The sequence below is a fragment of the Meriones unguiculatus genome (genome assembly GCF_030254825.1).
Source record: "Meriones unguiculatus strain TT.TT164.6M chromosome X unlocalized genomic scaffold, Bangor_MerUng_6.1 ChrX_unordered_Scaffold_30, whole genome shotgun sequence".
Classification (NCBI taxonomy): domain Eukaryota; kingdom Metazoa; phylum Chordata; class Mammalia; order Rodentia; family Muridae; genus Meriones; species Meriones unguiculatus.
This window is the reverse complement of record NW_026843706.1, coordinates 1,284,835-1,311,709: the sequence shown is the minus strand read 5'-3', so window position 1 is coordinate 1,311,709 and position 26,875 is coordinate 1,284,835.

Below are 26,875 nucleotides of genomic sequence, written 5' to 3'. Positions count from 1 at the left end.
GTGTGTGTCTTCCCAGTGGCTGCTGAAGTATTACTGTACCATGTTCTTAGCAGCTTTATTCGTAATAGCAGAAACCTGGAAACAACCCAGATGCCCCTCAGTTGAGTAATGGATAAAAAAATCATAGTATATTTACACAATGGAATACCACTCAGCAATTAAAAACAAGAAAATCGTGAAATTGGCAGGCAAATGGTGGGAACTAGAAAAGATCATCCTGAGTGAGCTATTCCAGAAGCAGAAAGACACACATGGTTTATATTCACTTATAAGTGGATATTAAACATAATATAGGATAATTATACTAAAATCTGTACACTTAAGAAGCTAAGCAAGAAGGAGGACCCTGGGTAAGATGGAAAATATATTCTTTAGACAAAAGAACTTAGGAAGCCACAGAATCACTGTAAAAGCACCTACTTGTGACTCTTTCTAGGATCCTGCTCCTATGTTTTTCATGAGCATTAAATTTTCTTAACCTTTTCTCTCTCTCCCTTCCATTTACCTACTGTTGGGAGCCCTGACTCCAGTGGCCTGCTTTGATGTTTAAATCTCTGCATAGAGATGGATTTTAGCAGGCCTTTACTAATGGCAGAGAAGAACTTGCAAGTCCATCTCCTTTTCTTTGTGACAGCAGGTGGGATAGTTTGTGAGGGTCACACCTCTTCTTCAGGCTCATCAAGGAAATTAACCATTGTTCTGAGATGTTTTACTGGCTAAAAGTAACTCCTCACAAATAAAGAGGTCAGAGGGCTGGAGGCAAAGGAGGAGGCAGAGACTTGAGGCTTGCTGCTCGCTCTGCTTGATGCAGCAGTCTGCCTTTTGCTGTGGCTGTCTAGTCTGGACCTTTAAAAAGTTTCCTGTGTGCTGCGTGTTTATTTTATTAATTTTAATCCTCACTCCCGACTCAAGAACCGTTCGACTCTGCTGGCTGGCTCAGGCAGATTGGTGCCCGGACGTGGGACTTGAGATACAGGGAACCCGTGAAGGACAGCGCAGTGGTTTGTTGAGCTCGCATTAAGTAGAAAGGGTGTGATGAGTAAATCCCAGAATAAAAATGGGACAAGGCCTTAGCCTAGTGTTTTCTTTATGGAACTTAATTAAAGGTAGTCTGTATAAGCAGCAGGAAACTAAGAAAGCTAAACTTTCAGGCTCAGAGAGAAGGAGGTTAGAAAGATGGCAGGCTTCAAGAGAAAATGATATTATACCATCAGCTCCTCCAGAGGAGTTGTATTGCCCTTCTGATGACAATATTTTCTTGCAAGAAGGAGACTTTAAGGAAGACTTGCAACCTCATTAGGTTGCAGAGTTGGAGGAAGAACCAGTTCAGTGCTATTCTGAGAGATACTCTCCAATTCAGACTATGCATGTTAAAAAGCATAAGCATTGGCAAAAAGAAATTAAAAGACTGGAGTATGGCTTGGAGGAAATAAACAAAAAAATTGGAGCATTAACTACTAGGGAAAATAAAGCTCAATCTCCCACTCCAACTCCATCATTGGTGGAAGGCTTAGGCCCTCCTGCTGGGAATGCTACAGTTTCAATGGCCCAGAAGACAAGGGGACCTTTCCCTTTGTCCACTGTACGAACATCTGTATCTGCTTTACAAGCTTCTTTACAAGAAGCCATGCAGAATGGAGAAGACGTATCTGAGTTCTATAGTTTTCCAGTTTTGGAGCAACCCGATGGACACGGTTATATGGTGAGAGTCCATGCTCCTATACCTTTTAAACAGATAGGAGAATTAAAATCTTCATGCTCCCAATATGGACCTACAGCGCCTTTCACCCTGGCTCTGCTGGAATCCATGTCTACTGAGGCTTTCTGCCCAGGGGACTGGAAACAGTTAGCAAGAGCATGCTTATCAGGAGGAGCTAATTTATTATGGAAGTCAGATTTTGCTGAGCATTATCAAGCTACAGCTGAAATTAATCGAGCTCAGCAAATTCCTATAACTTATGACATGCTTGCTGGAGAAGGAATCTACAGGGAAATAGGACACCAATTGGATTTTGATGTGGCCATTTATGCTCAGGTTAATACTGCTGCTCAGAGGGCCTGGAATAAGCTTCCACAAGCAGGTAGACAGGTGGAGGATTTGTCTAAAATCTGTCAGGGACCTGATGAGTTATTTCAAGATTTTGTGGCAAGATTAATGCAAGCAGCAAACAGACGTATAAGTGATGAAAAGTCTGGATTGTTATTAGTGAAACAGTTGGTTTACGAGAATGCTAACAGTGTTTGCCAAGCAGCCTTGAGACATGTTAGAAAGAAAGGAGATATTTCTGAATATATTAGGTTATGTTCAGACATCGGGCCATCTTATACTCAAGGAATAACAATGGCTGCAGCCCTACAGGGGAAGTCTATTAAAGAAACATTATTTCAGCAAAGAAAAGCCCAAAGAATAAAGTATCTGGAAATTGTTATGGTTCTGGGCAAATGGGACATCAAAGAAAAAACTGTCCTGGTGCTAGTAAGAAAGAAGGGAGTCAAAAGGAACCTGTTCTTTGTCCAAGATGTAAAAGAGGAAAGCATTGGGCTAATGAGTGTAAGTCTAAAAAAGATCCTGCAGGAAACCCTTTAATACAGGGAAACTGGAAAGGGGGCCAGCCCCAGGCCCCACAACAGTATTATGGAGCACTGCAGAACATGGTCCTTCAGCAAGGAAATCCATTCAGGACCTCTGTAGAGCAACCACAGGCAGCGCAGGACTAGACCTCAGTTCCTCAGCCTATACAATATTAACTCCTGAAATGGGAATGCAGGCCCTACCTACAGGAGTTTATGGTCCATTACCTAGAGGGACTATGGGACTATTAGTAGCTCCTGGAGTAATTGATGCTGATTTTGAAGGGGAGATAAAAATTATGACACACTCTCCAAATGGAATTTCTGTAATAAATCAAGGTCAAAGACTAGCACAATGAATATTGCTCCTCCAAGTTCAGACAAAAAATGCAAGTAAAAAGGATAAAAGAAGAGATGATGCTTATTGGGTACAAGCTATTGGTCTCAATCGGCCTGAGCTAGTGTTACAAATTAATGGAAGAAAATTTACAGGGTTATTGGATACAGGAGCTGGTGTCTCTGTCTTAACTGCTGATCAGTGGCCTATGCATTGGCCCAAACAATCCTCTATTACACAGTTATGAGGAATAGGACAAAGCCTATGTCCTGAACAAAGTAGTGATGCGTTAACTTGGAAGGATGAGGAAGGACACGAGGGAACTTTTAAACCATACATTATCTCTGGACTTCCTGTTAATCTGTGGAGGAGAGATGTGATGAGTAATATGGGAGTGTATCTTTATAGTCCTAGCAATGCAGTTTCCAATCAGATGCTTAATTCAGGACTGGAAATATCTGGACAAGGTAAAGCTCAGCAATCAATACCTGCCCCAAAAATTTTTAAAAAGGGGTTGGGTCATTTTTAGGGGAGGTCACTGAACAACCTGTACCCCATGCAGATCCAATAACATGGAAAGTAGACGATCCTGTGTGGGTGAATCAGTGGCCTCTTTCCCTTGAAAAATTAAAGCCTCTGAGCTGTTAGTACAGGAACAGCTTGAAAACGGCAATATTGCTCCATCAAACTCACCTTGGAACTCCCCTATTTTTGTTATAAAAAAGAAGTCAGGAAAATGGAGGCTTTTACAAGATCTCAGAAAAGTAAATGAAACCATGGAATTAATGGGAGCCTTACAATCTGGATTGCCTACCCCTTCTGCCATACCTAAAGATACTTTTAAAATCATACTAGATTTAAAAGATTGTTTTTATACCATTCCTCTTGCTCTTCAAGATAGTAAAAGATTTGCTTTTAGTGTGCCATCAGTAAATTTTCAAGAACCTATGAAGAGGTATCATTGGCTTGTATTCCCTCAAGGTAGGGCAAACAGTCCCACTTTATGTCAAAAATTTGTGGCTCAAGCTGTTTTTAAAACTAGAGAGGCATATTCTTCTATATATATTATTCATTATATTGATGACATTTTACTGGCTCATAAAAATGAAGGGATTTTATTAAGTGTCTTCACACACTTACAACAAGCCTTAAAGTATCTAGGTTTAGTAATTGCACCAGAAAAGGTGCAGGCAGAGGCACCCTATTTGTATTTGGAACATTAATTCTATCCTCAGACTATTACGCCTCAAAATATTCAATTAAGAAAAGAAAACTTAAAACTTTAAATGATTTTCAAAAGTTATTAGGTGATATTAATTGGCTAAGACCCAATTTAAAATTAACAACAGGAGAACTAAAATGACTTTTTGACATTCAAAAAGGAGAGGCTAATCCTTTGTCAAAAAGGGAACTTCGCAAAGAAGTTCATGATGCTTTGCAAAAGATAGAATTAGCTATTGAAAAGCAGCATGTTCAATATATTGATTATTCAAAAGAATGGGGTGCATATATTTTGGCTACTGTTGATACTCCAACTGCTGTATTGTGGCAAGAAGAACCATTATTATGGTTGCACTTGCCTGTGTCTCCTGTTCAAGTTCTGACACCATATTATGAAGCAGTGGCTAGTTTAGTTCAAATGTCTCACAAAGAATCTTACAAGTATTTTGGGAGAGAGCCCTCCTTAATTGGAGTCCCTTTTACCTTGTTTTTTTTTTTTTTTTTTTTTGAAACAAGGTTTCATATAACTCAAGCTGGCCTCAAATTCACAATGGTAGTCAAGGATGTTCCTCAACTCCTGAATGCTGGTATTCTTATTCTTGACTACAATTGTGAAGTAGGACAAAGAATAAAATCAGAAGTGCAGTGGAGGCAAGTACGTTCCCAATGCTGTGACTATCCATTATCAGAACGCTCTAACCTTGAGAAACTAAAATTCTGCATTCATCCAACACTAATTCTATACACTGGACACAAAGGCTCATGCTTGTGATCCCAACACCAGGAAGAGGTTAGAGCAAGAAAATTGCCAAGGCATTTGAGAACAACCCTTGTTACAGAGAGACTTCCAAGCCAGGTTTGTTGCTGAGTATGAGCCTGTGTCAAAATAAATAAATAGGCGGGACAAGATGGCTGCGCCAGGAGAACAGGGTGTCTGAGGAGCAGGACAACATTTCCTGTACAGTGACCAAGAGACCGAACCCTGGGCCCTAAAACAACAGCAATCGTGTTTTTCAAGTGAGAGGAAACCCCCACAGCGTGGGAATTGGTCTGGACCACTCTCAAGTCCCCCAGCCAGAACCCGGAAGAGATCCCGGGTCCCACAGGCACTAGGTTCCCAGACCAGAGCCACATGCCTGCATGTCCTGATCACCTTCCCAGGCTGATCAGTGGGCACAAAAATCACCAGAGACTGTGAGTCCCTGTCATGAGAGAATCCACAGGGAAGGAAGGAAGCTGTACTGACTTAAATCACCAAGTCCTTCCCTGGAAAAAGTCTCGCAGACCAGCAGGGCTGAGCTGCCATCACTGAGCTGTGCTTCAGACACAGGCAGTTTCTGCGCACCACCTAGCTGGCAGAGATTGAGGAGTGCACCGCAGGGCAAAAAAAAGAGCCTGGGAGTCCCTGTCTCCAGAGAATCCACAGGGACTGACTTAAATCACACAATCCTTCCCTGGAAAAAGTCTCGCAAACCAGCGGGGCCAGGGCTGCCGTCACTCAGCTGTGCTCCAGACACAGGCACAAACAGTTGCTGCACGCCAGATGTCCAACTGGGTCACAGTAGCTGATCATTAAATTTACAGCAAGAAACCCAGAAACAGGGCAGCTGTCTTCAGGACTTCCCTGGGTGAGAGGAGAACCCTCTCGACTAACAAAGACCTCAGTTACTACTCAGGTATCTATCCCTGAGATGAGCAGCAGCAACTCCTGAAAAAATGCCAGCCATCCAGGGACTATACTCAAAAAGCTAAGAAGACTTCCTTCAGGAAAAACCAGCTTTCTGCAAAGGGGATTCTCTCCACCACAGGATCCCCAGGAGCCACCAGAAAATAACCCCAAACACCTAAGATAGCACATTGGGTAAAGGCCAGCATAAAAGCTCAAGCAACAAAAGACAGAGCAATATGGCATCTCCAGAACCCAGGTACCCAGGGGCAAGTAGCCCCGGACATCCCAGCATAACTGAAAACCAAGAAGATGACCTAACAACTATGCTCATGAGGATGATAACAGAGGGAACAAATAAGATACATAAAGACATAGAGGAAGACAAACTCAAACAGAATATTGCCGTCTGTAAAGAAATAGAGGAAGTTGCAGCCAAACAGTTTATGGCCTTTAGAAAGGAAATGTTTAAAGCACTGAATGAAATAAAAGAAACAGAGCTGAAGGAACTGAAAAAAAAAAAAGGAAAGTACAGTCAGACAGACGAAGGAAGTAAACAAAACAACTCAAGACCTGAAGATAGAATTGGAAAAATTAAAGAAAACACAAATGGAGGAAATTGTGGAAAGAAATAACTTAGGGAAGAAAACAGGAACCACAGAGGTTAGCATAACCAATAGACTACAAGAGATGGAAGAGAGAATCTCAGGTGTGGAAGATACAATGGAAGAAATAGATGTATCTGTCAAAGAAAATGTTAAATTTAAAAAATTCCTGACACAGATCATCCAAGAAATTCAAGACAAAATCTAAGAATAATAGGAATAGAGTAGAAGGAAGATACCCTGCTTCAAGGCCCAGAAAATATTTACAACAAAATCATTGAAGAAAATTTCCCCAACTTAAAGGAGAGGCCATTAAGAATACAAGAGGCCTACAGAACACCCAACAAATTATACCATCAAAGAAAATACTCCTGCCACATAATAATCAAAACAGTAAGTATAAAGAAAAAAAGGAAAAATACTAAGCGCTGCAAGGGAAAAAGGCCAAGTAACATATAATGGCAAACCCATTAGAATCACACCTGATTTTCAATACAGACTATGAAAGCCAGTAGGGCGTGGACAGATACTATGCAGTCCCTAAGAGAACACAGATGTCATCCCAGGCTACTATACCCAGCAAAACTCTCAGTCCTCATAGATGGAGAAAACAAGACATTCAATGACAAAAAAAAAAAAAAATTCAACAATACCTACACACAAATCCAGCATTACATAAGACACTAGAAGGGAAAATACAACCCAAGAAAACTAGCTACTTTCAAGAAAACACAGGAAATAATTAACCTCACTACATTAAAACAAAAAGCAACCAAGCACACAACCTTATGACCTCCCCCAACATCAAAAACAAAGGATCTAACAGCCACTGGTCATTAATCTCTCTCAACATCAATGGACTCAACTCTCCAATAAAAAAGACACAGACTAACAGAATGGATGTGTAAACAAAACCCAGCAATCTGGTGCATAAAAGAAACTCACCTAAGTCACAAAGATAGACATTACCTGAGGGTAAAGGGTTGGAAGACTGCATTCCAAGCTAATGGACCTAAGAAGCAAGCAGGAGTAGCCATTCTAATATCTGACAAAATAGACTTTCAACAGAAATTAATAAAAAGAGATGGGGAAGGACACTTCATACTCATTAAGGGAAAATTCCACCAGGAAGACATCACACTCCTGAACATCTATGCCCCAAATAAAAGGGCACCCACATTTGTAAAAGAAACATTGATAAAACTTAAACCACATATAGATCCCCACACATTAATAGTGGGAGACTTCAACGCCCCACTCTCAACAAAGGACAGGTCAACAAAACAGAAATTAAACAAAGAAACAATGTATCTGACAGAGGTCATGAATCAAATGGTCCTAACCGCCATTTACAGAACCTTACACCCAAACACAAAAGAATTTACTTTCTTCTCAGCACCTCACGGAACCTTCCCCAAAATAGACCACATAGTTGGACACAAAGCAAGCCTCAACAGATGTAAGAAGATTGATATAATCCCTTGTATCCTGTCTGATCACCATGAATAAAGCTGGACCTCAATAACAACAGAAATAGCAAAAAGCCTACACACACATGGAAACTGAACAACTTGCTAGTAAATGACAGCTGGGTCAGGGAAGAAATAAAGAAAGAAACTAAAGTCTTCCTAGAACTCAATGAAAATGAAGACACAACATATCAAAACTTGTGGGACACAATGAAGGCAGTGCTAAGAGGAAAGTTCATAGCACTAAGTGCCTTCAAGAAGAAATTTGAGACAGCTCATTCAAGCAACTTAATGGCTCACTTAAAAACCCTAGAAAAAGAAGAAGCAGAAACACTAAAAAGGAGTAGACGGCTGGAAATAACCAAACTGAGGCCTGAAATCAATCAATTAGAAATAAATAAAGCAATTCAAAGAATCAATAAAACCAAAAGTTGGTTTTTTCAGAAAATCAACAAGATAGACAAACCCTTAGCCAAGCTAACTACAAGGCAGAGAGACACCATCCAAATCAACAAAATAAGAAATGAAAAGGGGGACATAACCACAGACACTGAGGAAATACAAACAATCATTAGGACTTACTTCAAAAGTCTATATGCCACAAAATATGAAACCCTAAATGAAATGGACAATTTTCTTGAGCAATTCAACTTACCAAAACTGAATCAGGACCAGGTAAAGCAATTAAATAGCACTATATACCCCAAGGAATTAGAAGAGGTCATTGAAAGTCTCCCATCAAAAAAAAAAAAAAAAAAAAAAACCCAGGACCAGAGGTTTCAGCGCAGAATTCTACCAGACCTTCAAGGAAGAGCTAACTCCAGTTCTCTTCAAACTATTCCACAAAATGGAAAGAGAAGGAAAATTACCAAACTCATTCTATGAAGCAACAGTCACCTTGGTACCTAAACCTCACAAAGAACCAACAAAGAAAGAGAATTTATACCAATCTCCCTTATGAACGTTGATGCAAAAAGACTCAATAAAATTCTTGCAAACCAAATACAAGAACACATCAAAGATATCGTCCACTATGACCAAGTATCCCAGGCATGCAGGGGTGGTTCAATATATGGAAATCCATCAATGTTATCCACCATATTAACAAACTGAAAGAAAAAACCCACATGATAATCTCTCTAGATGCTGAAAAAGCATTTGACAAAATCCAGCATCCATTCTTGTTTGAAGTAATCGAGAGATCAGGGATACAAGGCACATATCTAAATATAGTAAAAGCAATTTACAGCAAACATACAGCCAACATCAAACTGAACAGAGAGAAACTTAAAGCAATCCCACTGAAATCAGGGACAAGACAAGGCTGCCCACTCTCTCCATATCTCTTCAATATAGTAATTGAAGTCCTTGGTAGAGCAATAAGACAGTTGAAGGAGATTAGGGGTATACAAATTGGAGAGGAGGAATTATCACTATCAAATTATCACTATTTGGAGATGATATGATAGTATATCTGAGTGACCCCAAAAACTCTTCCAGGGAACGCCTACATCTGGTAAACACCTTCAGCAGTGTGGTCGTATACAAAATTAACTCAAAAAAAAATCAGTAGCCCTCCTGTATACAAAAGACAAAAGGGCTGAGAAAGAAATTAGGGAAACAAGACCCTTCACAATAGCCAAAAATGACATGAAGTACCTTGGAATAACCCTAACCAAGGAAGTCAAAGACTTGTATGAAAAAAATTTTAAATCTCTGAAGAAAGAAATAGAAGAAGATAACAGAAGATGGAAACATCTCCCATGCTCATTAACATAATATAAATAGCCATCTTACCAAAAGCAATCTACAGACTCAATGCAATTCCCATCAAATTACAAACACAATTCTTACAGACCTAGAAAGAAAAATTCTCAACTTCATGTGGAATAACAAGAAACCCAGAATTGCTAAAATAATCCTCTACAATAAAAGATCTTCTGGAGGTATCTCCATCCCTGATCTTAAGCTGTACTATAGAGCAACAGTTATAAAAACTGCATGGTACTGGCATAGAAACAGAATGGTGGATCAATGGAACTGAACAGAGGACCCAGAAATAAACCCACACATCTATGGACACCTGATCTTTGACAAAGATGCCAAATCCATACAATGGAAAAAAGATAGCATCTTCAACAAATGGTGCTGGTCTAACTGGATGTCTACATGTAGACAGGCTCTAAGAGCAACAATCAATAAATGGGACCTCATGAATCTGAAAAACTTCTGTAAAGCAAAGGACACCATCATCAAAACAAAACGACTGCCTACAGACTGGGAAAGAATCTTCACCAACCGTTTATCTGACAGAGGGCTAATATCCAGTATATATAAAGAATTGAGAAGCTTAAAAGCAGCAAACCAAGTAATCCAGTTAAAAAAATGGGGAACAGAGCTAAACAGAGAACTCTCTGTAGAAGAATATCGAATGGCAGAAAAACACTTAAACAAATGCTCAATGTCATTAGCCATTTGGGATATGCAAATCAAAACCACCCTGGGATTTCACCTTACACCCATCAGAATGGCCAAGATGAAAAACTCAAGTGACAACACATGCTGGAGAGGCTGTGGAGAAAGGGGAACCCTTCTCCACTGCTGGTGGTAATGTAAACTCGTACAACCACTCTGGAAATCAATCTGGCGCTTTCTCAGACAACTAGGAATAGCACTTCCTCAAGATCTGGCCATACCACTCCTAAGCATTTATCCAAAAGGGGCTCAAGTACACAATACAGACATTTGCTCATCCATGTTTGTAGCAGCTTTATTTGTAATAGGTAGAAGTTGGAAACAGCCCAGATGCCCCTCAACTGAAGAATGGATGCAGAAATTGTGGTACATCTACACAATGGAGTATTACACTATAATGAAAAATAAGGAAATCATGAAATATGCAGGTAAATGGTGGGACTTGGAAAGGATAATCCTGAGTGAGCTGCCCCAGAAACAGAAAGACACACACGGTATATACTCACTCATATAGACATATAACATATGATAAACCTACTAAAACACTGAACATCTAAAGAAACTAAACAAGAGAGCTGACCCTGACTAAAATGCTCAATCCCCATACCAAAAGGCAAAGAGGATAGACATCAGAAGAAGAAGAAAACAGGAAACAACCTAGGAACCTGCCACAGAGGGCATTTGAAAGGCTGTGCCCTACAAACTATCAAAGCAGACACTGAGACTTAAGGCCAACTGATGGGCGAAGTGCATGTAATCTTATCTAAGAAGTGGGAAATAGTAAGATCTGGAGAGGACAGGAACCCCACAAGGAGAGCAACAGAACCAGAAAATTTGAACACAGGGGTCTCCCCAGGGTCTAATATTCCAACCAATGAACATGCATGGAGATAACCTAGAACCCCTGCACAGATGTAGTCCATGACAGAGTAGTATCCAGTTGGGTTCCATAGTAATGAAAAGAGGGACTGCCTCTGACATAATCTGATAGGCCTGTTCTTTGATCACCTCCACCTGAGGGGAGAGCAGCCTTACCAGGCCACAGAAGATGACAATGCAGCCATTCCTGGTGGGATATAATAGACTAAGATCAGAAGGAAGGAGAGGAGAACCTCCCGAATCAGTGGACTTTGGAGAGGCAAGTGAGAAGAAGGGGGAGGGAGGGTGGTGCTTGGAGGGGAGGAGGGAGGGGCTTATGGGGGGATACAAAGTAAATAAACTGTAATTAATAAAAAATAAAAAAATTAAAAAATAAAATAAATAAATACATACATACAATTGCCATGTATGTTAGTGCTACATACTTGTTATTTTAGGAGGAAGATGAGGAATTCTCTGCCAGCCTTGGTTCTATGCTGAGTTCTTGTCAAACCTGAATCACATGAGACCCGATAAACAAACAAACAAACAAACAAGGAAAAACAGGAGCTGATCTGAGGCTATGGTTCAGTTGATAAGATGATTGCATAGCATGAGCAAATCCTGGGTTTGATCCATATCGCCACATAAGACAGACATGGTGCTGCATGCCTGTAAGAGCAGCACTTGGCAGGTGGAAGCAGGAAGGTCAGAAAGAAGTTCAAGGACATTCTCACTTGTTCAGTGAGTCAGGGCCTAGCCCTTGGACATGTCCTTTCTCAAAATCTAACAGAATACTGTTACAATCTTTCATGCTTCTGGCCTCTGTCAACTACCGCTGAACTTTCTGTCTATGAACTTGACTGTTCTGGGTTTTTTCTGCTGTAGGGCTGAAGATCATGTTAGTGTGTCCAACACTAAAGGCTGTTGTTCTACCACTGAACTTCAGCTCCAGGCTTCTGGGTCCTTCTTCCATGTGGAAATTATCCGTTTCCATCTGGCTTATTTTACTTAGCATCATGTCCTTCAGTCCCATTCATGCTGCAGAACATATCAAATGTTCCTTTCATTTTAAGGCTTAATAAAGTTCTTTTATTAATATACACTTTATTGTGTGTTTGGTTTTTCGGGTTATGCTTGGGACAATGAATGGCTTTACCAATGAGCTACAATCCCAGAGATATTGTCAGTTTTGTTCATGAATTTACTCATTAGTGGACATTTAGGCTGCTTCCATATTCTGGCTGCTGCTTCTATCTTTGGCTATCAGAAATACTCCTGAAACTAGGGTGATGGCTTAGTGGTTAGCAGGACTTACTGCTCTTCTGGAAGACTAGAATTTGGTTTCCAGGGTCCACATTTCATAGCTTACAATTGCTCCAGGTACACAGGATTCAAAAACACAAAGTATACATTCATATAGACATACATGAATAAAAATAAAAACAAAATCTTTTTTTTAAAATGAAAGGAATGCTGGAGCTGGGGGCATAGCTTAGTGGTACAGGGCATGCCTAACACATATGAAGCCCTGGGTTCAACTCTGAGCACTAGCCAGGTGTGGCAGTAGATGCTGTAATCCCAGCACTTGAGATGCTGTGGCAAGTGCTGTGAATGTGAGGCCATCCTAGGACACAGGGCAACATTGTGTCTCCACACAACAGCAAGGGGCTGGAGAGCTGCTCACCTGTGAAGAGCATTTGCTGGTCTTCCAGTGCCCTGGCCAGGGGGCTCTCATTGATGGCTAAGATAAGCTAATGATAGCCTTGCAGCTAAAGAGCAGATAATTAGATCCATTGTTAGTTCATGTTTTTAATTTATTAGTTATATAAAACTACCAGGTACTAGGTCTTCTATTTAAAAAAAAGGCAAGAAATGTTGCCTTGCCTACAGTCTTCATGATAATTACTTATGTCTTATGGTCAATAGCTGGATAAAAAGCAAATGGAGTATATGTAGGGTCTGAGGATATAGAAGTTTAGGTTTTGAGAATCTAAAGAGTGCTGTCTGGTCTGGGAAAATGTTTCAGGGTTGATAAATGCAAGAAAGATTGAAGGGTCTAAATAGGTGATTTAAGGTATATGAATGTGAATTGTAATGATACAGAAAAATGATTTGAGGCATATTAAAAATGGAGAAATTTTATATTCCTTCACCCTCCCCTGCTATTGTTCTGCTTATGTTGCTATAATATTCCAGAAACTCAGAGTTTTGCCTTTTGCACACTAAAAATTTATATGTTTTATGAAATCAAGAAGTCATGAGACCCGAATCTGACATAGTTCAAACTGACTCCAGATGAGCTTTTCCCTCATCTTGGGATCCCTTAGTTTTCCCATTTACTAGACAAATTTTAATTTCTGTTTCTAGTATGAATTTATCTCAGCAGATTTTCACCTGGTTGAGACTGCAAGCTAAGATTTGAGCTTGCTGCAAGCTGACATGATTGCTCCCTGCCTCTTCAGGTAGATCACCTAACCAGACACTTCTGAGGACCGCCCCATTGCCCAGCCTTTGGCTGGCATTTCAGCCATCCTAGCCCCTGATGCCAACAGTCCTATTGTTAATGCTAAAGTAGTTTCAGAAGACAAGACTCTCGGCCCCAAATCCCACCTGACAGGCTGAAATGCTAACTCAAAGGGAGCTCCCTGACATTAACTATTATCTTGGGGACCTGCTTAGCTGGAGCAGAAACAAGTATTACAATCCTGGATGTACAAAGCCAGAATTATAACAGCTCAAAGGCAGAATCATTTGCTTTAGGTCATTTTTGGATCATGGTTTCTTAACAATTGTTAGGATATATTAGGCAAAGACTAGGGACTATACAGTTGATGGTAATGAGAACCCAGTACTGCCAGTTTGAGGCTGACCATGGACTCTAAGACCCCAAGATTGGCCTCTTTATAACAAGAAAAGGGAGGAATGAAAAGATTAAGTTAGCATAGGTATAACTCCCTTTTGAAATAAAGAGCCATCTTGACTGGCAGCTGAACTCAGGTACCAGGAAATATCACGAAATATGCACTTTGCAGAAAACACAGTTAACTCTCCTAGCAACTGCCTCCAGGAAATATCACAGAATAAATACTTCATAGAAAATAGAGACAATCTCCTCTGGTGGCAATCAATGAGAATTGATGGGGAATCAGCTGGGAAAATTCTCCCCAATACTTCAGATATAGTTTAGAAGAAAAGCAAATGTGATCATATGCCTTAAGCAATGGTGATTATGTGCCTCAGAGAAGGTCACCTCACCTCTCTTTTACCTGATCCTGTAATATCCATCCCCCCCCCCAAGCCCCGCTTGCTGTCATGGAAACATGTGCCCCCCTGCTTGCTTCCATGGAAACACCCTGCTCACAGGCTTTCCCTTTAAAAATCCTGCTCATTCATGGCTCCCTCCTCCTTGATAGTCTTCCTTCCAACATCCAAGCCCCATTGGGCAGCCTCTGCTACCTGATTTTCCTGTTCCCCATTCTGCCATCCTAGAGAAAGACTGCTTAGAACACAGGTCCAGGCAGATCACATTCCAGGTCAAAATTCTCCAGTATTTCCCAATGTCCTCTGTTGACAGCACCCCTCTTTCCAAACGTTTTGTTCTTTGGTCATAAATGGATCAGTGGGATCACCCAGGTGCCTCTTTGCGTGCTGTTCCCTTCTGCTCTAGCCCTAACTGCTAGGACTATCTTCCTTTCAGAAACTGGCCTTGGACCCCCAGGGCAGTAGTAGTTGTTTGCCTTTGGCCTTTTCTAGGATGGCACGTTCCAGGATAACATGGAAATTGGCATATGGCTCTGTAAGTTTCTTTAGGGTGCTTCCACCTCCATTTAATGTCACCTGAAACTTACAGCTGGTACCCCCACCCTCTAGAGTCTGTGTGAAGCTGTGACTCACGAAGTGAAAGAGCCCTGTGACTCAGCTTGCTGCACAACATCCATCCCCCAAAGGACCATTTTAGTTAAAAATGACATGAAAATGTTCAGTCCTGCCAGAGAGGTTCATGTCCACCCACAACCCCAGCAATCTAGAAACAGAAACAAGAAGCCAACAAGTTTGAGGCCAGCCTGGGCTACACAGCAAGAGCTTGTATTAAAAATAAAGGAAGTCGCTAACTTAGGAACTGAACTCGTACAGATTAAATCTTCCTTAATCACTTGCCAATGGAAATTTAAACTAATCTCACGTTTAGTCACCCACAGGGCACTGTCTTCTCTTCGTGTAGTCTTTTCACCCTATCCCTAATAGGCTTCTCAGGGATGGGAAAGCACAGAGGCAGGCAAGAATAGGACACAGTTTATCCTGGGACCCTATTGGGATTTGGTTATGTGTGTCACCACCCTTTTGTACTAATGTATCCGGCAGCTCCTTCACAGACTCCCCTCCACAGTACAGCTAGCAACACTGCACGCCTTCAGCACCCACCTGCATCTGCCCACGCACACTCTGACCTCTGAACAATAATGCAGATTTTTTTTCCCACTCCTAGTTAGAATGAGACTTAGACAGTTTCAGGTTTACTCCTGAAGTAGTCAGGCACAGGGCTAGAAGGCCTGATCTGTCCTGAACTGGTTTAGAGTTCATAAGAAGTATGCCAAACACACAATGACCTTCAAGTGTAATTTTAGAGGGAGTATCCTATTTACCATGTTATGTTTATACACAATGGGCAGGCATATGATTGAAACCAGACACATTGTGGGAAAGGACATGCAGGAAAAATGAATATATGGTGTAATCCATCAATCAAAATGGAGAGCCACCCAAAATATTCCACTTAGAAACCAGCTCCTTCTCTTAAACTCCCTAAGAGGACGTGCCAAACAATAATTGGGCCTGCTGAAAACTCTCAGCCATGTGGGCCAGTTAATCCTGACAGTGCATTTCTCTCTAATAAAGTGATCTGCTTCTTTTGCATATGTGTGGGAGCCTTATTTTCAGTTGTTTGGGTAGGAGGCCTAGAACCAGGGAACACCTAGTTCCTAGACTCTGAGCACTGGTAACAGATTCATGTTCCTTCTGTGACACTGTCAACTACATATTAGAAGCTTGGATCTAGGCTTAAATTTCAACTCCAGAACTTAGGGAGTTCTAGACATTGTGACATTTGGCCACTTATGCTCTCCATCATGTTTCCAAGGTATGCAATGAGGTTTATAAGAAACCTTCTATCTGTTACTTTCTATTTCAGTAAAGTCCATTTTGACTGTCATTCAGCCTCCTACACCTTTAATTGACTCCAGGGTGGTGCCTCCTCTACATTTTCAAGATTTTCTATGTGGCAACCCTCTTTTCTGAGGTTTGTTCTCCAGCCAGTTCATTCTTTCCTCTAGCCCCACAAGCCATCTTTCTTTCCTCAGACCATTTTGTCTCCACTCCTCTTTGCCAAGCCAGGACCCATGGCCAGCTTCATCAAGATGCACTTGCTCACCTGGCATTCCTACATGCCTTTCTTTGAGTGTTCTCCACACCCAGATAGCCCTTTTCTTGCTGTCTTGGCTTATGAATTTGTGGAAGGAAAAGTTATTTTCTCCTATAGCATCTCCTTTATCATCAGAAAAGCTCCCCGATTCTCTCCAGCCTTCTCCTGCTATGGCTGAGGAGTCATCATTTCCCTCACCAACAGTCTCAGTGATCCGAGCTCCCCCCCACCCCGTCCCAGCGCCTGCTCTAGGCTTGCTTCAGAAACCATCATCTATCTTTCGTCTCAGGCACTATCTTCGCCATCTTCTTCCCCTTGGGCACTGAACACACTTCAGAGCTCCTTCATTTTAAACTGCCCTATCAGCTCTCCACACCAGACAACATTCTATGGAGACTCATCTCTATTTTAACTTCAAAGACTAGACTCCAAGGCTTCTTGACCTACTTATTTGTCTGCTCACTTCCTTTTTTCTTTTTGAGGTTTTGAAAAAGGGTCTATTTGTTATGTAGTTGAGATTGGCCCTGTTCTTCAAACAGCCCTGTGTTTCAAATGATTCTCCTGCCTCCACCTCCTGAGTGCTGGGATTAAGACGTATGTCACCATGATACCTGTCCTGCTCGTTTCTTTTTCTAGTAAACTTTTGTAAGCCAGCAAATTTGCTCAGGAAGTTAAAGCAACCTGCCTCCAAGCCTGATCAGCCAATCACATCCACTCCTTCCATTCCTGTTAGTTCCCAACCCCACCGGTGTTCTTTTTCTATTCTTTTCTCTATCTCTACCTTTTCCCCTTGTATATTTACATTCTTTACCCCTTTCTTTCTGTGTGTGAGAGAAAACAAGCCCGAGGCCCTAAAAATCTTCCTGCCTCAGGCCCCATGTCTGCAGATTCCAGGTGTGAGCCACTATGCCCAATATATTTTTCTGTTCTTTTTAGACATTGAATCCACTGACTCAAGCATGCCAGGAGAAAGCTCTACCAACTGTGTTCATCCCCACTATACGATATATGTTGCTTGGATTTGAGTGCCCCCAATGGCAGGGTGACAAAGGTATTTCATGTACTTACTGATCAGTTGTTTGTCCTCATTTGGAGACTGTCAGTTGCCTTCTGCTGCCCATGTTGTTTGTATTGTTTACTATTTCCTTTATGTTTTGTTGTTGTTGTTGTTCTCTACTAATATTTATAATACTGGGGATGACCCTAGGCCGTTAAATCTTCCAGGTAAAATGATCTACCATGGTGCTGTATCCCCAGCCTTTTTTTTTACTTTCGATTTTAGGACATGGGCTGAAATCTTGACTCAAGGGACTAGGCAGCCTTCGAGACTTCAGTGTTCTTGTGTCAGCCCCCTATGTAGCTGGGATTACAGGCTTGTGCCATCAAAAGTGGTATTGGCTTGGAAAGGGGCAGGGAAGAGATGAGAGAGGGAGGGAGGGCTTGGGAGGGAATGAGGGAGCAAGATAATCCTGGAATACAGAGTTAATAAAATGTAACTAATTAAAAAAATAAATATAAATATAAACTGTTCCAGGCAAATATCTGAAAAATAGTTTTTCTCCATTCAGTAGGTTGTTTCTTCACTTTGTTGTTTCTTTTGCTATGCAGAAGTGTTTCAATGATCACATAGATCATGCTCACTCAAACTCAGTAGATAATTAAGACTGGCCTTGAGCTGATCCTTCTGCCTCCACTCTCAAATGCTGGGATTATAGGTGTGTGTCATCACACTGGACTCTATAACACACACACATGTACACACACACACACACACACACACACACACACACTTTATGTAATAGGATCTATCTGCCTCTTGTGTTCCTCACTGACCTCTAATATACAATGTATACAATGTAGCAAAGAAGGACCTTGAACTTCTGATCCTCCTGCTTCTACTTCCCAATTGCCAGGTCACAAGTATGAGCCACTATGCCTGCTTGGTGTGGTGCTTGGGATTAAACTGTCTTCCTGCATTCTAGGAAAACACTATCCACTGAGCTATGTCGCCAGCTGGTCTGTAGTATGTTTAAGCCAGATGTTATGACAACTTCTCTGTTGTTAATTTAGCTCAGGCTTGCTTTGGCTACTCTCTATCTTTTATTTTCATATTAGTTATCCTGAATTTATATGCAAAGCATAAACATGTGCTTACTTGCTCACTGACACACAGCTACTACATGGTAGCATCGGGTTCTGTTATAGAAGTACAGACACTTGCTACATAACAGTGTTGTGGTCAACAGTGGACCTCCTGTATGACACTGTTCCCATTAGATTACAAAGCCTAATGATCCTGGAAGTGTTCACTTTGATGATTGCACAAAGCCCAAGTTGCCTAATGACACATGCATCAGAGTGGATCCTGGTCACAAGGCAATTCATGACTATACCAGAAAATACAGCCACAATCATAAATATGATGCTGCACAATTCTGAGGAGAAAAAAGAAAATAGATTTGTAGACACACTGTAATCACAGCTATGTAAAAGAAAAGCCAAAAGATCAAGGAGTCTGAAAATTCTTGGGGGACCTTCTACAGTAAAACATGGTTGCCTGTGAATTCTGGGGCCCAGCAGGTTCAGCGGCTCTGAATCTTTCTGGGATACAGGGCCTATATTAGTTTGCTGAGATGCAATGATAAAGTGCCACAAGCCTGGTGACTTAAACAACGGAAATTAATTCCTTTAAACAATGATCAAGCAAATTTGGTTCCCAATGAAGACCTACTTGCTAGCTTGAGGATGGCTTTCTCCTCTCTGTCCCACCCCTACCCATCCAAGAGTCTGCTTTTGAACTCTGGATCCTCTTGGCACCACCTCCCGAGTGTTGAGATTGCAGGTTGTGGACCACGCAGTGCAGCCTGGTATTTCTTCTTATGCCAGTCCCATTGGATCAGGTCCCTGCCCTCATCAATTACTTTTCTAAAAGCTTTGTCATCACAGAGAAGCTAGGTCTTCCACACCTAGGTATGGGAGAAGCACTTTGACCATAAAGGGACCTTTTTGCGACACCCCAGAAAACCCTGCACACTGTCCTGGGGAGACTTCTGCATTATCTCCTGCCCCTGTACAGAATGTCAGGAAGTTCACAGACCCCAACTTGAGAGCCACCACCTTAGGCCGTCTTCTGCTTTTCACAGGTGCAGAAAGGAAGGTTCAGAAAGGGGAAATGAGCTGCAGGAGGTCAGAAAGGAAGCAGCTCTCCTAGTTCTTCAGCCTGTGCTCCCTTCCCTCACCCCATCATATTTCAAGCCTGCCAAGAACTTTAGACTAGTAGGAGACAGGCATACTCCAGGTGCTGGGCAGAGAGTAAAGCAGGTGCCTGTGTCCTCACCTGAGATAGTCCCCAGAGTAAACTGGGTGACAGTTAGTGGACAGCACTAACTTTGCGGTCAACACAGGGCTTGAGTATGAGTAGGGTAAGTGGCTTCTTTGTCCCAAAGTTCCACTCAAGAGCTGAAGCCCGCCTGGCTGCTGGTCTGGTCATGGACTGCCCTTCTGGCTCTCACACTGTGAAATTGCACATTGTTCAGAAGTCTCCCCAAGTGTTTCAAGCTCAAACAGTCTATACTTCCTTCATTCTAGAACAGAAGTTACAGAGTAAACCACATCACTTGAGGTGTTTGGGACCTAGAATGAGGAAGGAAATAGTTTTTCAAAATGTCTTCTAGACTTGTTCATGGTGGAACCTGTCTATAGCTCTAGATTCTGGTGATGGAAGACATATAGTCATGTCCCAAGGGTTTTTTGGTCAGCCAGTCCAGCCAATCTTTGAGATCCAGATTTCCTGAGAGACTGTCTCAAAAATGAAGTGGGGACTGGTATGCTGGCATGGAACTTTAATCCCATCACCCAGGAGGCAGAGAGGCTGTAACACTTCAAGGCCATCCAGGCTACACAGAATGATCCTGTCACAAATATATATAAATGGAGAGCACTAAAGGAAGACAGTTGGCATAAAACCTGTTCTTCGCAGGTACATGCATGTATGTGCATGAAAGCATACCTCACCATATATAAAAATGATATAGCAAATAAGAGCTAGGCATGCAGGTACTCATTTGCAGTGGTGGCACTTGTGAGGCAGAGGCAGGTGGATCAGAGTTTAAAGTCTCCATCTCTATTCTCAAAGCCAGCCTGGGCTACAAACTTTCTGAAAGGGGTAGGAGGAGTCCCAAGATGCACCAACAGAGAGATTTCTATTCACATAATGAAATCATTTAGTTAAAAACTGTGCAGTTTAAAGGCATAAGAAACCTCAGAAAAAAATCTGAAAATACCCTTAAAATGTTTACTGCGTCATTTAAAATTTCTACATAAAAGATTCTTTATTTGTGCCTCACTACCCATTCTCAAGGGAGGGGACTTACTCAATTTCCTTCTGTTTAAAAATTAATATTAATTTTGTGTATGCGTGCTCCCAGTGTGTATGGAGGTCACTACTATCCTTCACCTTTAAGTATTGTTGATGGAACTCAGGGGACCAGGTTTGTGTGGCCAATGCCTTTAACCACTGAATAACCTTACTGCCCCTCCCCTTTTTTGGCATAGAGTCTCATGTATCCCATATTCCCACACTGGAATCAAACTCACTATGTAGCTGGAGAGGTACATGAACTTCTGGTTTGCCTGCCTCTACCTCTGGAGAACTGAGATTCCAAGGATGCACCACCACTTTCAGTTTATTCCCTACTGGGGATCAAATTGAGGTCATCAAATTGAGGTCTTCATGTACACTGGGCAAGTACCCTAACCAAATGAGGTACAGTCCTGGCTCCTGGTAGCTTTATTTCAAAAACATAGGGTGAGAGAACAAAGTGGTGACTGTAACAGGAAATGCAATTTACTTTAGGAGAAGAGGATTATGGTCCCAGATAACGACTTTTTAGTTTATCATCTGAATTAATAAATAATCAGACTTTCTTCCTACCTGCCCTGTTAATGTCTCAAATCAGCATGGAGCCTTCACTCACAGCACTGACAGCAAAAAAGCGAGAGAGACTCACTGTGGGACAGGTCTGAAAGCTGATATTTCAGAAAAAAGAACTCCTCTATCTTTGTTCCCTCTAAACAACAAAGTCTTGAAGGAGTGCACACATCCACCTGCTGCTATCTCTGCCTGAGGAGGCCTCACCCCTGCCCTAGTAACCAAGAAGAGCAGTATCTGCCAAGAGGGGAGGAAAAGTTGTCTCAGGGGAAGCGGAAGGAGGAGGCTACTGCTCTGAGGTGTCAAAGAGTCAACTGAGAAGCAGCATCAGAACAATGATCACATCTGCCAACTTCCACTACTGACCTTAAATTGGCTCCAGTAGCTCACCTCAGAGGCAACCTCTCTAGCTTGAAGAACTGAAGGACAGGAAATGCCAGGCAGCGGCCTGCTTTCCAAAGAACAGCCAAGGCAGGACTGCCCTGTGTTCGTCCTAGACTAGGATTACAAGGCTGGCTGGCAGGGGCAAGGCAGCCCTGGTTTCAGATCCCAGTCCTACAAACAAAACAGTAACAAAGGGGTATTAAGATGCAGGTGACTTAAAAAAAATTGACACAGAGAAAACTGATTTTTTTTCTTTCTTTTCATTGTTTTTTGTTGTTGTTGCTATTGTTTTGTTTTTTCTTTTTGTTTTTCTCAGTAATTTTTTAAAATTATTTCTTGAGGCATATATCCAGAGGGAGGTTACAGCAAGCAACTTCTATGGGCCAGGTTGTCCCAAAGATTTAAAGAAAACACAAATGGAGGAAATTGTGGAAACAAGGAACTTACAGAAGAAAACAGGAACCACAAAGGTTAGCATAACCAATACACTACAAGAGATGGAAGAAAGAATCTCTGGTATGGAAGATACAATGGAAGAAATAGATGTATCTGTCAAAGAAAATCTTAAATCTAAAAAATTCCTGACACAGACCGTCCAAGAAATTCAAGACAACATAAAAAGACAAAACCTAAGAAAAATAAGTGTAGAGGAAAAAGAAGATTCCCTGCTCCAAGGACCAGAAAATATTTTCAACAAAATCATTGAAGAAAATCTCCTTACCTTAAAGGAGAGGCTAATAAGAATACAAGAGGCCTACAGAACACCCAATAAATTAGACCAGAAAAGAAAATCCTCCTGCCACATAATAATCAAAACAGTAAGTATATAGAACAAAGAAAAGATACTAAAAGCTAAAAGGGAAAAAGGCAAAGTAACAATTAGAATGACACCTGACTTTTCAACAGAGAGTATGAAAGCCAGAAGGGTGTGGATGGATATCATGTAGACCCTAAGAGAACACAGATGTCAGCCCAGGCTATTATACCCAACAAAACTCTCAGTCCTCATAGACGGAGAAAACAAGATATTCAATGACAAAAACAAATTTCAACAATACCTACACACAAATCCAGCATTACAGGAGACACTAGAAGGGAAAATACAACCCAAGAAAACTAGCTACTTTCAAGAAAACACAGGAAATAATTAATCTCACTACAATAAAACAAAAGCAACCAAACACACAAACTTATGACCACAGCCAACATCAAAACCAAAGGATCTAACATCAACTGGTCATTTATCTCTCTCAACATCAATGGACTCAATTCTCCAATGAAAAGACACAGACTAACAGAATGGATGTGTAAACAAAGCCCAGCAATCTTTTGCATACAAGAAACACACCTAAGTCACAAAGATAGACATTATCTGAGGGTAAAAGGTTGGAAGACAGATTTTCAAGAAAATGGACCCAAGAAGTAGGCAGGAGGAGCCATTCTTTTAAAATTTTATTTATTCATTTATTTAGTTGTTGTTTTACAGCAGAGCCTCATATAGCCTAAGCTGGCCTCAAACTTACTCGGTAGCCCAGAATAATCTTGAACTCTTGATTGCCCCCGCATTTACCTCCCATGATCTGAGATAACAGGAATGCTTTAACATGCCCACCCAATTTACCTGTTTTCTTCATGTATCTCACCAAAACATTTACCCCTTTCATTCTTTGTCCAAGCAAACAATTTCTTACTTTTTGTTTGTTGGTTAACACACAGATTTTAACTCTGTTTCCCAGGACCCACAGCAATCCTCCTGTCTCAGCCTGCCCAGTACTGGGGTTGCAAGCAGGAGCCACCATCCCAGGTTTAAACAACCAGCATATGCTTGTGTCCCTTAGGGTTTGAACTCGTCTCCATGCTCAGCAATAGTACCCTCCTAACTTCTTCACTCTTTGGCTCAGGCTAGCCTTAAATCGATAATGCAAACTGCGACTGGCCTTGAATTCCTGATCCTCCAGCCTCTACCACCCAAGTACTGGTACTATAGGCCTGTGCCACCAGAACTGACTCTGTCTTCAGACACTTACAGATTTTTAAAGAAAAAATGCAAACCATGCACACATATTTGCAATAACAACCTCAACTTCCAAGAAATATTTCCCATAGGGTTCGTACATTCTCATTCACAATTTAATTATTACTTTGTGCTGAAAACTTACAAAAAATGTTGCACTTGTGTAAAACAGCTCAAACAATATTTGTCAATTTCAGAACTACTCACACTTAGAGGTGGAGGTGTTATGGGGTATACACCAGAGAAGACTGCTTGGAAATGGGCTCAATCCAACAGAAAGTCTTTCTTAGGTTGAAAGAAGGCATTGTCTTCCCTAGAACATGAGATAGCTATTGTTGTGGGCCACTACACAAGTGCTGGGAATTGAACCCACGTCCTGTGTATGAACAAATGCTTTTGTAAAATTTTTTCATTTTGTTTTTGGGATAGGATTTCCTTCTGTCCTTAGCTGCCCTGGCTTTACTGTGTAGACCATGCTGGCCTTGAACTCACAGAGACCTGCCTGCCTCCCTGAGTGCTGGAATTACAGGCTTTGGCCACTATTCCAATATTAATGAATTTTAATTGTCAAGGAACATGGCTTTACTAGGGAACCCAGTTAAAGACTGAGCTGCCATAGGCTACATCTGCGCAGGGTTTCTAGGTTATCTCCATGCATGATAATTGGTTGGAGTATCAGTCTCAGAAAAGACCCCTGTGCCCAGAAGTTTTGGTTCTGATGCTCTCCTTGTGGAGCCCCTGTCTTTCATTTTCCCTTTCTTTCATAAGATTCCCTGCACTCTGCCCAGATTCCCTGACAGGAACACAGTGGCTTGCTCTTTGATCACTTCCCAGTGAGGGATGAGCAGCCTAACCAGGTCACAGAGGAAGACAATGCAGACATTCCTAGTGAGACCTGGTAGGCTATGGTCAGATATGAGGGGAGGAGTATATTCCCTATCAGTGGACAGGGGGAGGAAGGTGGGATTAGAGGGAACTAGGGAAATGGCTACACCTGTGATATAAAGAATAAATTGTAATAAAAAATAAATAAACCTTAAAAAAATGGAAACACAGTTTTCCTTTGTTTTGCAAGTGGTCACCTGGGCTCCCAGACTGACCCCATACATTAGCCTTAGCTTTCCCTGTAGCTGGAACTAATTGGCTATACGAGTGCCTTTTAGTCTGGCTCAAGTTATTTTTTTTTTTAGAAAACAGTTTTAAATTAGATTTGCATTACAAGTAGGAGGTTTTCCTTGCATTAGTGTCTAAGCATCATGTGTGTGCCTGGTGTCCTTCCTTAGAGGTTTGAAGTTGGCATTGTCTTCCCTGGAACTAGAGTTATTGATAGTTGTGAATGTCTGTATGGGTAATGGGAATTGAACCCAAGATTTTATAAGAACAAGTAATTTTTAAAATGTTTTATTTTATATTTAAGACAGGATTTCTCTGTAGCCTTGCCTGTCCTTGGCGTACATGTAGACCAGGATGTCTTGGAACTCACAGAGATCTGTCTGCTGCTGCTTTACTGACTGCTGGGGATACAGGCATAGGTCACCATGCACAGCCCAACAACGAATTTTTATTTTTTTTAGGATGAAGCTTTTACTTTATTGTGCAGGTGGGATCATGGGCTCCCAGACAAAAGGGAGATTTAAATAGCTAGAACTAGAGAGACATTACAGAACCTTTTGTGTCTGGCTCAAGACCCTTTTTAAAGTTTAATTGTTTTATTTGCTTTGCATATAAGGGGTTTTGCTTGTGTTTCTGCCACTGCACCATGAGCATGCATGGTCACTGATTTTGGAAGACTGCATGGAATCCCTGAAACTGAAGTTACCAGTGGTTGTGAGCCAGTATATGGCTATTGGGAATTGAAGCCAGTTTCTCTAAAACAACAGGTCTATTTTAAGGATTTTTTTTTTCTGATTAAACTTTCTGATATAGGGATTCTCAGTAGGCTTGGATGACCTATACTCACTTTGTAAACCAGACTGGCCTTGAACTCACATGAGTCTGCCTTCCTATTCCTATCCCACATGCTGGGATTACAGGTAGCAGCCACCATGGACAGCCTAACTTTCCTATTCGGTTTGTAAAGAAACAAGATTTTACTTTGTTGTCCATGTGGGCCCCTGGGATCCCAGACACAAGAGATGCTTTGCTCTGAGCTTCTGCTGTCTCTGGAACAGAGGAGGCACATCAGTGTCTTTGTGTCTGGCTCAAGACCTTTATTATACATGTTAATATTTTCATTTACATTTGTGTTACATGTATGAGGTTTTGCTTAGCTTTGTGTCTGTGTACTATGTGTGTGCCTGGTGCATTTAGAGGTTGGAAGAAGGCATTGTCTTCCCTGGAACTGGAGGTACAGGTAGTTTTGAGCCACTGGATGGGTGCTGACAGTTGAACTCAGGTCCTTATAAGAACAAGTGATTTGGGGCTGAGAGATGGCTCAGAGTTGAAGAACACTGCTTGCTCTTCCCGAGGTCCTGAGCTTGAAGAGTTTAAGTTAGCCTGAATATAACTCCATTTTGAAATAAAGATTTTGACTGGGAACTGAATTCAGGTACCTGGAAATATCACAGGATGTACACCTGGCAGAAAACAAAGTTAACTCTCCTAGCAACAACCTCCAGGAAAAATAACAGAATAAATGCTTCATAGAAAATAGAGACAAACTCCCTGGCAATAATCAATGGGAATCGGTTGAGAATCGGGTGGGAAAATTCCCCCCACTGTTTCAGATGTGGTTTATAAAAATAGCCATTGTGATTATATGCCTTAGCCATTGTGATTGTGTTCCTCAGAAAAGGTCACCTCGCCCTGCTAAACTTCACCCAATTCTGTAATGCCAAGGCTTGTGCCCCCCTGATTGCTGCCATGGAAACCCCCTGCTATCAGACTTTCCCTTTAAAAATCCTGTTCACTTGGAGTTCGGGGT